Below are 11509 nucleotides of genomic sequence, written 5' to 3'. Positions count from 1 at the left end.
ATAGGGAATTTGTGGCGGATCTACAACTTTGGAAAGCCAGGGGGACCAATGCAAAATGGAGTTCTTAAAGTATCTAGTTTTTTCCCCCCACTTTAAGACTCATGCTGCTCTATTGCATTTTCTTACCAATTTTCCAGAGCTGCCCCCCAATCTTAGGGTAGTCCACATTGGGGCTAACATCTTGTCATGAACCTCCACCCCTCTCCACTTTCCACCTTTCCAGCCAAGTTTAGCTGCTTCTATCATATCTTTGATCATGACAGCCCAAACTTGATCCTGTTTAGCTAAGGAAACAATAAATTTGGCACAACAAGCTTCTGCATGGGCCACAGGGTTGAGAATTCCAAGACCTCCTTGATTCCCCGATCGAGCAACTGATTCCCAACGGGCCCATTGCCATGGCCTGGAGGATTTTGTGTTGTTTTCCATAAAAACCTTTTCACTGGTTTTAAGAACTCTTTCCAGTGACACTTAGCCATCTTGAGAAGCGGGCTAGTGAAGGCAATATAAGGAATCATAAAGGCATTTATCACTTTTATCCGACTTGGGAATGGGAGAAGAGCATACTCCCACCTACTCATTTTTGTTTTGATTTTTTCAAGCACCCACTCAAATCTTTGCTTGTGAGTTATGTCCACCCCCAAGGGGGCTCCCAGATGTCTGAAGATATTCCCTTTTGTGACGATCTCCCCCGACCAGACAGAAGGGTCAAATGAGTCATTTTTCGATAGGGAGATCAGCCTTGACTTCTCTATATTACACTGGGACCTCGAAGCTACTGAGAACATTTGTACAATATCCAGAGCTTTCCTGATGACCTGGGGGCACGCCTTTAAGAAGAGGAGAGAATCGTCTGCAAAAAGTTTTGCTAGGAGTTGGCCTTTTCCTGGCAAAGCCAAGCCTTGCAACTCCCCTCGTTTCGCACTAGCTTCGAGCGTCGTGATTAAAGGATGTGATCCTATGGCAAAGAGCAGGGGGGACCAAAGGGCATCCCTTCTTAATAGACTTTTTGACCTCAAAAGAGCCTACAATTCTATCGTTGAATAGGAGCTCTGACTAGCTTCCAGCTCCCAGTACACTTACCAAACGACATAGGCGCGGTTCCATGATGGCTTCTATAAATGTCCATGTTATTCCTTATAAGCCTTATCCATGTCCAATTGTAACAGTACACACTCTTGCTTTGTGACAATTGCGTGCTTGATGCCCACCATTGCTGCCAAGATGTTATCGTAAATGGACATTTCTTTGATGAGCCCATGTTGATGGGGAGAGATGATCTGGGTTAGTAAGGGGGCTAGTCTGAGGGCTACAACTTTAGCAATAATTTTGTAGGCCACCGACATCATGCGCCAGTGTTTCAATTGAGAACAACACATTTGTTTGGGGATGGGTTTGATAAGCCCTCTCTTTACACTTAACTCAACGACCCTTCGACAATGGCTTTATTGGCCAACCTTGTGATTGGGACCTTTAGATCGTCCCAAAATTCTCTATAGAATTCCACGTCATCCATCCCAACCAGGGGACTTTTCCTTGCCAAGGGCTTGCAATGCTAGTGAACATTCGTCTTTGGAAAATGCCCTTTCCAAGAAATTAGCTTCTGAGTGGGGAATCTTCTTCTTAACACTCTGAAGTAAGGACCCTCTGGCTTCTTCCACTTCTTGGGACTGGATCTCTGGCCGTCCAATGATTTGACTAAGATATCTTAGCATCAGACCAGCCATCTCGTCATGGTTATTAACTAATGTCCCTTTCTCATCATCGAGCGAGCAGACGTGGCCTCGGCTCTTCTTAATTTTTAAAGCCATAAAAAAATGAGCTTGATTAGAGGCTTCAGGTTGAAGGGCAGTCTCCCTGGAGAGAAGCCTTGCCTTTCTGATATCTTCTAACTGCTCATCAGCAAGGTTAGATTTGGCTTCGAGCCATCATTTGTGCTCATCCTCAGTAGCAAGCCCATTTGCTTTTTTGAGGTAAGCAATTGTACCTCGATTGTAAGATGCAGAAGGTATACCTCCCTAACTTTCTTGATTCGGGGGCCCGAGGTTTTGATTGCTTTCTGGATGCTCCGAGCAAAGACGTCCCACGCATTGTGTTTGTTGAGGTCGACATCTTTTTTGAGCTTACCTAGTGCTTTCTTGGTTAGATTCCTGAAAAGTGGGTCGTTGAATAGGTGTGCCCCTGTTACTAACAGTCTCCCCCCCCCCCCTCTTGGGGTCTGCTCCTCCCTTGTATTCTTGTTAAAATGTATGTGCAAAGGTATGTGATCCGAAAGGCTTTTTGTTGGGACTACCTCAATCTCCATCAACGATGGTATCCAGTCAGCTTAGTGTGAGCAATAGCATCTGTCCAGCCTAGAGGCTTGCTTTTTCTTATCTCTTATGGTGTTAGGGTTATTTGAAACTTAAGAATAAGAAGAATGCCAGTCAAGGTATATACACATAAATTAATGCTAGAAAAACACAAAATGGAGTTTTACTACACAAGATATAGCCATAATCTATTTTAAAAGAACCATACCAAAAACCTTATACATAAGATAGGGATATAATAATTTTTTCGCATGCCCCTCACAATGTTTACCTCAATTTCTATACCTTTTGTTATGTGGGACTAAGTGTTATAATGTACATTGTGTCATGCATGTGAGAACGATTGCTACGATTGTAGCCATGTACATACCTTATCGGGGCAGCAGGGCCCTAGATGTGTCCCTATGACATTATTTATCACATAAAATCATGTCCAATTTAGTTTATAAATGTACATATGTCAAGCTCATGGAGATGACACACTCATTTTGCATAGTAAGTTCACTGCGGACAATCTCGACCAAAAATAGGAGGTTTTGTATCTTGCTGTAAAAAGTGCTTGTTGCCAAGTGGAAAAACAAGGCTCAACATGTAATTGGAGTCCAATGGGGATTTTCCCACTTGTTTGGGTTTACGGGCAAGAAGGGGTATTTTTGGGCTAAATATGGCCATAAAATGGTTAATAATAACAAAAAGGCCCAAAAATAGCTCAAAATGCCACATCACTCATGGTGGGTATGATTACCATGATGTTAAGAGATTTTTTAAATAAAAATATCAGCTCTTTAGGCGTCTCTGAAAGGGATACACAGGCCTCTTCTATGATGTGCTAGTCCACATTGTTCCTACCTTGTTCTCAAGGGTGCGGAGGATCCAATTAGGTTTTTCTCTCCTCAAAAAGGTATGTGAGCTTGTCTATGGAAGTGTTGAAGCTTCCATGAAATGGCCTCGATGAAGAATTGAAGGGGCAAACGGGTACTATACTTGTGCAATTGGGAGCAAGGCTACACCAAATCATCACTTACACAAGAGTTTTGAGTTTATCTATGCGCGTATGTCGCACGTGTCAATGCAAGGAACTTGACGATACATTGTGTGCGAGCCACAAATGGCTCCAAGCACACAACAAGCCTAAACTAGTAAGCTCAAAGATGGCGATGGTGTGTCACTCACCGCTCTGCGCTTACTGTCGTGGAGGATTCCTCGCCAAAGAAGAGGGAGACGCCGCTATGCCGTGCTCAACCGCCTCGCGGCCGTCGTGCCACCGCAATGCTCGATCGCACTCTCTCTCTCTCTCTCTCTCTCTCTCTCTCTCTCTCTCTCTCTCTCTCTTTCTGACGCATACACACACACACACACACAAGAGGTGAAGAAGAAGAAGATGGAGATGGAGCAAGAGCACTCTTCAATTGCACAAATGAGAGAATGAGTGAATTTTAGGTTTAGTTGACTTTTATATGAGCTCGCCCCATTCACACTTGGGCGCCCATGCTTAGCCAACTAATCCCTTGAATGTTCTCGTTAAAGTGCGCCTCTCATCGGCGATCACTCTTATCCTTTTTCTATTGGACCGACAAGCCCGGTACCTGACTCTACCAAGTACATAATACAATGTCTATCGTAGGTGAGTCAATGCAAGGAACTTGCCGATACATTGTGTGCGAGCCTCAAATGGCTCCAAGCACACAACAAACCTAAACTAGTAAGCTCAAAGATGGCGATGGTGTGTCACTCACCGCTCTACGCTTGTTGTCGTGGAGGATTCCTTGCCGCGAAGAAGAGGGAGACGTCGTTACGCCGCACTCAACCGCCTCGCCGCCGTCGTGCCGCCGCAATGCTCGATCACACACTCTCTCTCTCTCTCTCACGCACACACACACACACACACACACACAAACAAAGAGGTGAAGAAGAAGAAGATGGAGATGGAGCAAGAACACTCTTTAATTGCACAAATGAGAGAATGAGTGAATTTTAGGTTTATTTGACTTTTATATGAGCTCGCCCCATTCACACTTGGACGCCATGCTTAGCCAACTAATCCCTTGAATGTTCCTGATAGAGTGCGCCTCTCATCGGCGATCACTCTTACCCTTTTCCTATTGGACCGACAAACCCGATACCTGACTCTACTAAGTAAATAATACAATGTCTATCGTAGGTGATAGGGTGTCCGTGAGTCGTGAGGGTTAACATTATCTTGGTTATTTTTTAGAGTGAAGCTTTCATGGCTACATCATGTACGTCTTGCTTGATTTTTCTACGAACCCTCACAATCAAAGGCTAGACGCTTTCCTAGCCGCACTGCATATTTCTTAACACCACACTCGCCTTTGGCTCCAAGTCCATCACAACATGTGTCCAAGGCCTACTGCACAAGAAGTCTTCACTCTTGAAGTATTCCCCTTTTTCAATCCAACAAACTCTTAACTAATGAAATACTCACTTTCCCACAATCAAGCAAAGTTTAAACTTTCCCATTTAGCTTTTAAGTGTGCCGTTTGGACCCAAACACTATTACTATTAAGGGATCTTCCAAGATCTCTCTCTTTCTTTTTCTTTGCCTCCACTCCTCCCACCAATCCCTCTCCTTATGCCACGTGGTAGTGGGCTCCAAAGTGCACTAGTAGATATAGTAGAGAAGACGGACTCTTTAACTTAAGTAGATACTCGAGAGGATGCTTGTAGTCATTTTGTACTTCCATTGGGTAGGACGTGTTAACTTGGGGACTTTTGCATGGGAGTTACTACTAAAGCATTTTGAAATGCTTGTTCTTTTAAAGAAGGATCAAGATTATGAATCACATGACATGACACACTATTGCAATTCAAGATTAGATTTTTAGGATGAATTCCTTTATTATTCTTATTAAAATAGCTATATAAAAAGTATTTATTGCACACCCTTCTTGTGGTTGTGTGCCTCCATTTGAATGGAAAAAAAGAAGAATCTATCTTAAGAAGTTCTATCATTAATACTAGAATTTGGGGATGAAAATCACACGATACTGCTTTAACTATTTTGCTTTTGAGCCATTTATGTAGAAAAACACCTTTTGATTATGAACCAGGCATAAAATCATCTATGAGGCCGTTGAAATACATGAAAACTAGAATAAATAATAAAAACCATGAGGCCTACCTCCAATAAAATGTAGCAAAAGAAAAAATAGCAAACTCCAAGTGCATTCTTTTCACGAAAGAATGATGCAAAATCAAAGGGCAATGTTTGGTAATTTTTGGCCTCTAAAAAGCCTTGGTATCCATATGGATAAAGGTCGTCCACATTGTGTTGTTTGACATGTGTCCCTTTTGAGCCTTAAAAGTCATAAAGAGAATTTAAGATAAAAAAGTTACGTCATTTCAAATGATCTTTCCCAATAACTCCATTCACTTTTTGGGAGGGGGATTGTAGCAAATAATTTGAAATTTGAACATAATAATCTTTTAAAAGCTTTTGCTTTTTTTAATATCATAAATTATTTTATACTTAAGAAATAAACTAAATTCCTTCGCAGATTGCATATAAACCACCTCGTTATATATAATAAAATAAAAGTCTTCAACTTCCCAATTGCAAAAAGCTTTTCATTTTTTACACCCTTCACTTTTGCATTTTAGATGTATTGAAAGGAGTTTGTATTTTTTCCAATGGTGTCGACATCATCACTTCGAAATTAAAACATTTGGTGAAGGGTTTTGACAACTTTAAATAAAAAATGTAAAATTATTTTTAGTCACGGCTAAAAGAGTGAGGCAAGTTAAGTCAATGGCTTTTGTACATGCCAAACATGGATTAATGTCAGATTTTCATCTCATATTGTAAAAACCAAACATCTTTAAAGTAACTTTTTAAATCTCTCTCCATATATATATATATATATATATATATATATAAATTCATATCTTCAAATACATTAACTAGTTATTAAAAAAATATCTTCAATATGTTTGAATGTTTTTTTTTATGAAAGAGTACTTTTTTCATTCGACCCACGAGAGGGCCCACAAGGGCAAGTGCTTATCCCATAAAAGAGTACTTTTATATAGTGACATGCGTGATTCCTTAAGGCTCCAATCTCCCTCCATGGGATAGAGTAAGATGTATTGTAAGGAGGCATGTTTTTGGACAATTAATAGCTCAAAGTCTTTAAAGATGAGAATTTCTAAGCTTTGTAAGTAACTTTTCAATTTTAAAAATGATAATTACTTATTTCTATATTTTGTACTTTAATTGTTATGACTAAAGTTTGTGCACTTTTTATTATAAATAAGAATTAATAGATTAAATTTTATAAATCTATTCTCTACATTAAGGGCTAAGTAAAAGGTTTCTTTTAAACTCTCTCTCTCTCTCCCTTTGCTAGAGATGTTATGAGCTTTTACATTTTTAAAATAGATTTTTAACTCTTATGACTCCTCAATAGGGCACCCACATTGTGAGATGAATTTATGTAGGACTTCTAAAGCAATGCATAGCTATGAACTTTGTTCCAATTTGCAAAATTGAAAGAGAAAATAACTCTCTATTCAAAAATAGAAAGCCCAAAAAAATTAACTGCCCCTAAAAATGCCTCTCTCCCTTTCTCTTTCTCTCACTCTATCCCAGTAGAAGGGAGTGCCCTTCTTTGTCTCCAGTGTCAAAGGCTCTCTCTCTCTCTCTCTCTCTCTCTCTCTCTCTCTCTCTCTCTGGGTTGAGGTCATCGATGACGCTCTCTCTCTACTTGCTAAGCAATTTGGTTGTATCTGTCTCAGTGACACCCTGTTGGGTGAGTAGTTGTTGAGTCTGATGCAAGCTTATGACCTCCTAATTTTGACTTATGAAATGCCACAACGTAGCATTTTTGTAAACATACTAATTTGTATTACTAATCTCATCGCTTGTAGTGTGATTACAAGGCAAACTTCTTACAATAGTCACTTGTTTACCTTTTGAAGGCCCTGTGAATACTTCACCTTGTTAAGACTATTGATCCTTTTCTTTTGGGCTATACTCACAATTGTGAGTGGAGATGTTATATTAACTCAAAAAAGATATACATTCAATTCGAGCACTACATGTGCCTTGAGGGGGGCAACGATTCCAAAAAGGGCCTTTTTCAAATATGTAGCCATATACATACATAAAATTGCTAAGTATTATCTCCCAAGTAGCTGATGCAACTAAGTGCATGTTTCCATTCTTGACATTAGCCGCTACCCCTCTCTTTGGGCCTGCAACAAGACTAAGCTCAGTGCTCTCATGCACAATATCATCAAATTGAGCCACAACATATTTTCCCTAAAAGACGTTGACGTTCTTGGCTTTCCATATCTATTCTAGATAATTGAATTTGGTGATTTGGGTGCACACCAAAATGGCTTGGCTTTGCGATCTACTCCCTCCCAAGATCAAATTGTTTGTAAAGGAAATAATCTTCTAGGTCTTCTGCACCCATTTGCAGACTCTTGTAGCTAGACTCCGCGTGGTAGTGCAATTTTTAAAATAGATTAAGGGGATCCTCTAAAGCTGTTCTGCAACCGGAGCAAGTGTTAGTGAAAAATCTCTCTAGCGCACATCTTGTTCAAGTTATAATATCTCCCCACAACACCTTCCATATAAACGTCTTCATGAAGTTCGGCCATTTGATCTCCTAGAGGAGATCAACACTCTTTCACCATCGCTCTTTCCATCCATATCTTAACAAGTGGAGCAAACCCGTTTGCTTTGTATATCAACTTGTTATAGGTATCTTGGGTCTTGGGGGAGTGCAAACACTCTATCTTTTGGCCAATGCTAGACATTCCAATCTACCTCTGACCTGATCATAGGTGTAGGTCCGTAGGAAGAACTACCAATACTCTACTCATCAAAAGCCTTTTGCACAGTCTCAAATTATGTTGAGCTACTGAATGATCCACTTCCTTCCAATAGAGTTGTTTGTCATTCATTTTAGAGATGTGAAATTTTGGAGATCTCTTTGTTGCTCACCTTTCGTGAGCCTTTCGTGCAACTTCCCTCTAAAAAGGGTTCAAGGATCCCCTTCCAAATTTGGGTGGCCCGGGGGACCAATGTAGAATAGAGCACCTGAAGTATCTATAAGTCTCACCCCATTCTAGAACTGATGCTACTTTGTTGCACTTTCGTGCTAGTTCCCCTGTGCAAACCCCAATCTTAAGGAAAGCCCTTTGTGCTAACTCCCTTGTGCAACCCCCAAGCTTAAGGAAAGTCTAGAGAGGCACCATAGGTTTTTCATGCATTGTAACCTCCTTTTATGTGCCACCTTGATAGACAGGCTCTACTTTGTTTAACATGTCCTAGACCATGACTGCCCATTCTTGCCTTTGATTAGCCAGGAGACAACTAGTTTGGCACACATGGCTTTTGCATGCAACACAAGGTCCATGATCCTAAGGCGGCCTTGGTACGTGGCCCGTGGGTCTAGGCACCCAGTCCCAAAAAATCATGTCTTTTGTGTTGTTCTTCCACAAGAACTGTTTGATATGTTTCAAAAATTCTTTCCAATGGCATTTGCCCATTTTTAGAATTAGAGGCACGAATGAGATGTATGGGATCACGAAGGTGTTAATCACAGTGACTCTACTATGTCCTCCGACCTTCTCATTTTACTATTAATCTTGTTCAAGACCCAGTTGAGTCTTTGTTTATCTGAGATGTTCACCCCAAGTGGAATGCCTAGGTGTCTGAACATAGTGCCCTTTCTAATAACTTCCCTTGACCATTTGACAAGGTCAAACAAGTCGCTTTCAGAGAGAAAAATCAAAATCAATCTTGATGTCTCAATATTGCATAGCGTGCTGGAAGCAATAGTGGATGATATCAAGAGCTAAAAGATTAAAAATCAAAGTGGCAAGGCCTTTTCCTAATAAAAATTGATATTTTTGAGATATAAAGAGTAACTAATATTCAAAAATGATAAATCACAAGAGTTTTTAACGTTTGGCATGAGTGGTTAACAACATTCTTTCTTTGTAAATACAGTCCATCTTTCGTAATCATAATCATGATAGCCATATTTATCTACCAATAGTAGATTTTGGGGTCAATACAAAATATCATGTGGCGTTCTTAAGTCAAGAAGCTAAGCAATGCTATCCCCTTGTCATGTTGGCATACCAGCAAATTGGGTCATTTATCAATCCACTAGGTTGCACAAAAGGTTTTTGATGAGCTAATAAGTTGCCATCTATCAAGATGCTCTTATATGTTTGAGGACAAAAATATAGGGCTTGGCACGTGGAGGAGAGAGAGAGCCACAAAGAGAGATATGCTAGGTACCAGGAGGAGGGAGTAGTTACAGGTCTGTTCAACAAATTTTTGGGGCTTCAATCCACCTTCATGTTAAGAAAAATCCATCTTCAAGAGGTAAATGGAAGGGCAGATGGTGGTGATGTGATGGGGGTGCGGTGATGAGTAGGAGATGCATGAGCTGCGAGGCAACAAGGAGAACACCATGGCATGAGAGCTAAGTGTGTTTTTTTCTAATGCAATGGTATGTCAGCGCGTTATGCATGCTAGTGCGTAGCCATGCCAATAGAAATGATTGAAGAGACAAAAATTCCGGATGTGGCAATGTCGAAGTGCAACAAGCACAATAGATCCAAACGTGGTCAATTGTGTTCACCCTCAATGAGCCCTGCGTGTTGAGTGGCATTCGTGGGTGCCCGAGGGAGAGATGGAAGGTGCAAGCAGGGCAAGGGTTGCTTGTGTGTTGGGTGGAGTCACTCGTGTGCTAGAGGGGGATATGGAAGGCGCACATGTAGGCAAGGCGATGCGCAGGGAAAGCGAGGCTGGGCGATTCGCAAAGATGATGATGACCATCACTTTTGCTTTGCAATTGGGAGGGAATCTAAGAACCTTGGATACAAATTAATGGTTTTGCAAGTTTGAACAAATATGTATGTTGTAATCATCTCCAAAAATGAAATAAGAAGGAATCTTCCACGATACGTACATGCAGTTACAAATTCATTAGCCAACCCGGTTTAGAGGGGAAGGTTTTAGCAGAACTGAAATTGGTGAGACACAATTGTAGTAGTCTGCATGAAGATGTAAAGGAAAGGTGTGAGATGCTTTGCTCTCCCTCCCCTTGCGAGAGCAGGCAGGGTCTGTAGGAAGTCACATGAAGCTCTTTGGAGTGGGGCAAGGGACTTTGGGCCTATCGTACAAGGGTTGCACGTAGGCAACAAAGGTGCCCAAAGAGCAACCAGGTTGGGCCAGATGATTGTAAGTTGATCAGAAATCCATGGCAACAGGGAGGAGGGTAGTTGGGGTAGGTATAGGAGGCAGAAGCTGAGCCACGGGCACAACAGGTGGGGCTACTTTGTGTTGTTTTTCAGCACAAGGTAGAGGAAGATCCACCTGATGATCTACTCTCTCTCTCTCTCTCTCTCTCTCAAATATACAACTCATATGACTCTCTCTAGCTATCTTCAACATCTGCCTCTAAATCTCATGATGCACCACAACTACCTTTATGAGTTGCTATTTAGAAGTGGCCAATGGCTGATACAGTAAAACCACTAGGTTGGCCATGGACAGAAAGACTAGAATCATTGGCCAGCTTGATGTTTTCAAGCGCGTGTGGACCTCATGACTATAGATACCAACCACATGGAGAGGGAACTACCATGGACCAATCCCTTTTGTTGGGAGAAGTGCTTGGATATGAGATTTAATGTTGCGGGTTTGTGATAAGGACTTAACCACACAAGCTCCGATCCTTGTTTTGAGGTCATTAGTGTACACTGATCTTGACTCTAAAAGACTACATTGTCATGTGACGCCCAAATTTCGGCTAGTGGCTTCAAAAGTCTCATTTTTTGATCTGAATTTCAAGGACAAACTAATGAGACAATTGGGATTTATGCCAAAATCTAAAGCGTTCTTTAGATTTATAAATAGAATACCCAAAATTCATCCTTGAATGTTGAGGTCCAAATAAATCATAATAGGATATTGCATTTTCAATCTAGATATTTACACTACAAGTCAAGATAGGTGACCACCACAGGTGGAATGGGTTTGTTTGAGCAACTTGCTGTGGTTCGAATCTTACTATACCCTTATGTTTTTGTTGGGTAATCCTATGCGGTCCTTTCGGGAATGTGGGTGGTGAGAGTGGCAGTGACATCAACATGGTGGCATTCTAGGTGGATCTGTTGGTGATAGGGACTACGAGCCCCACCCGTACAAT

Source organism: Adiantum capillus-veneris, chromosome 2 (assembly GCF_014529385.1).
Source record: "Adiantum capillus-veneris isolate H3 chromosome 2, ASM1452938v2, whole genome shotgun sequence".
Lineage (NCBI taxonomy): Eukaryota > Viridiplantae > Streptophyta > Polypodiopsida > Polypodiales > Pteridaceae > Adiantum > Adiantum capillus-veneris.
The sequence above is the reverse complement of the archived record's forward strand: the minus strand, read 5'-3'. Positions refer to the sequence as shown.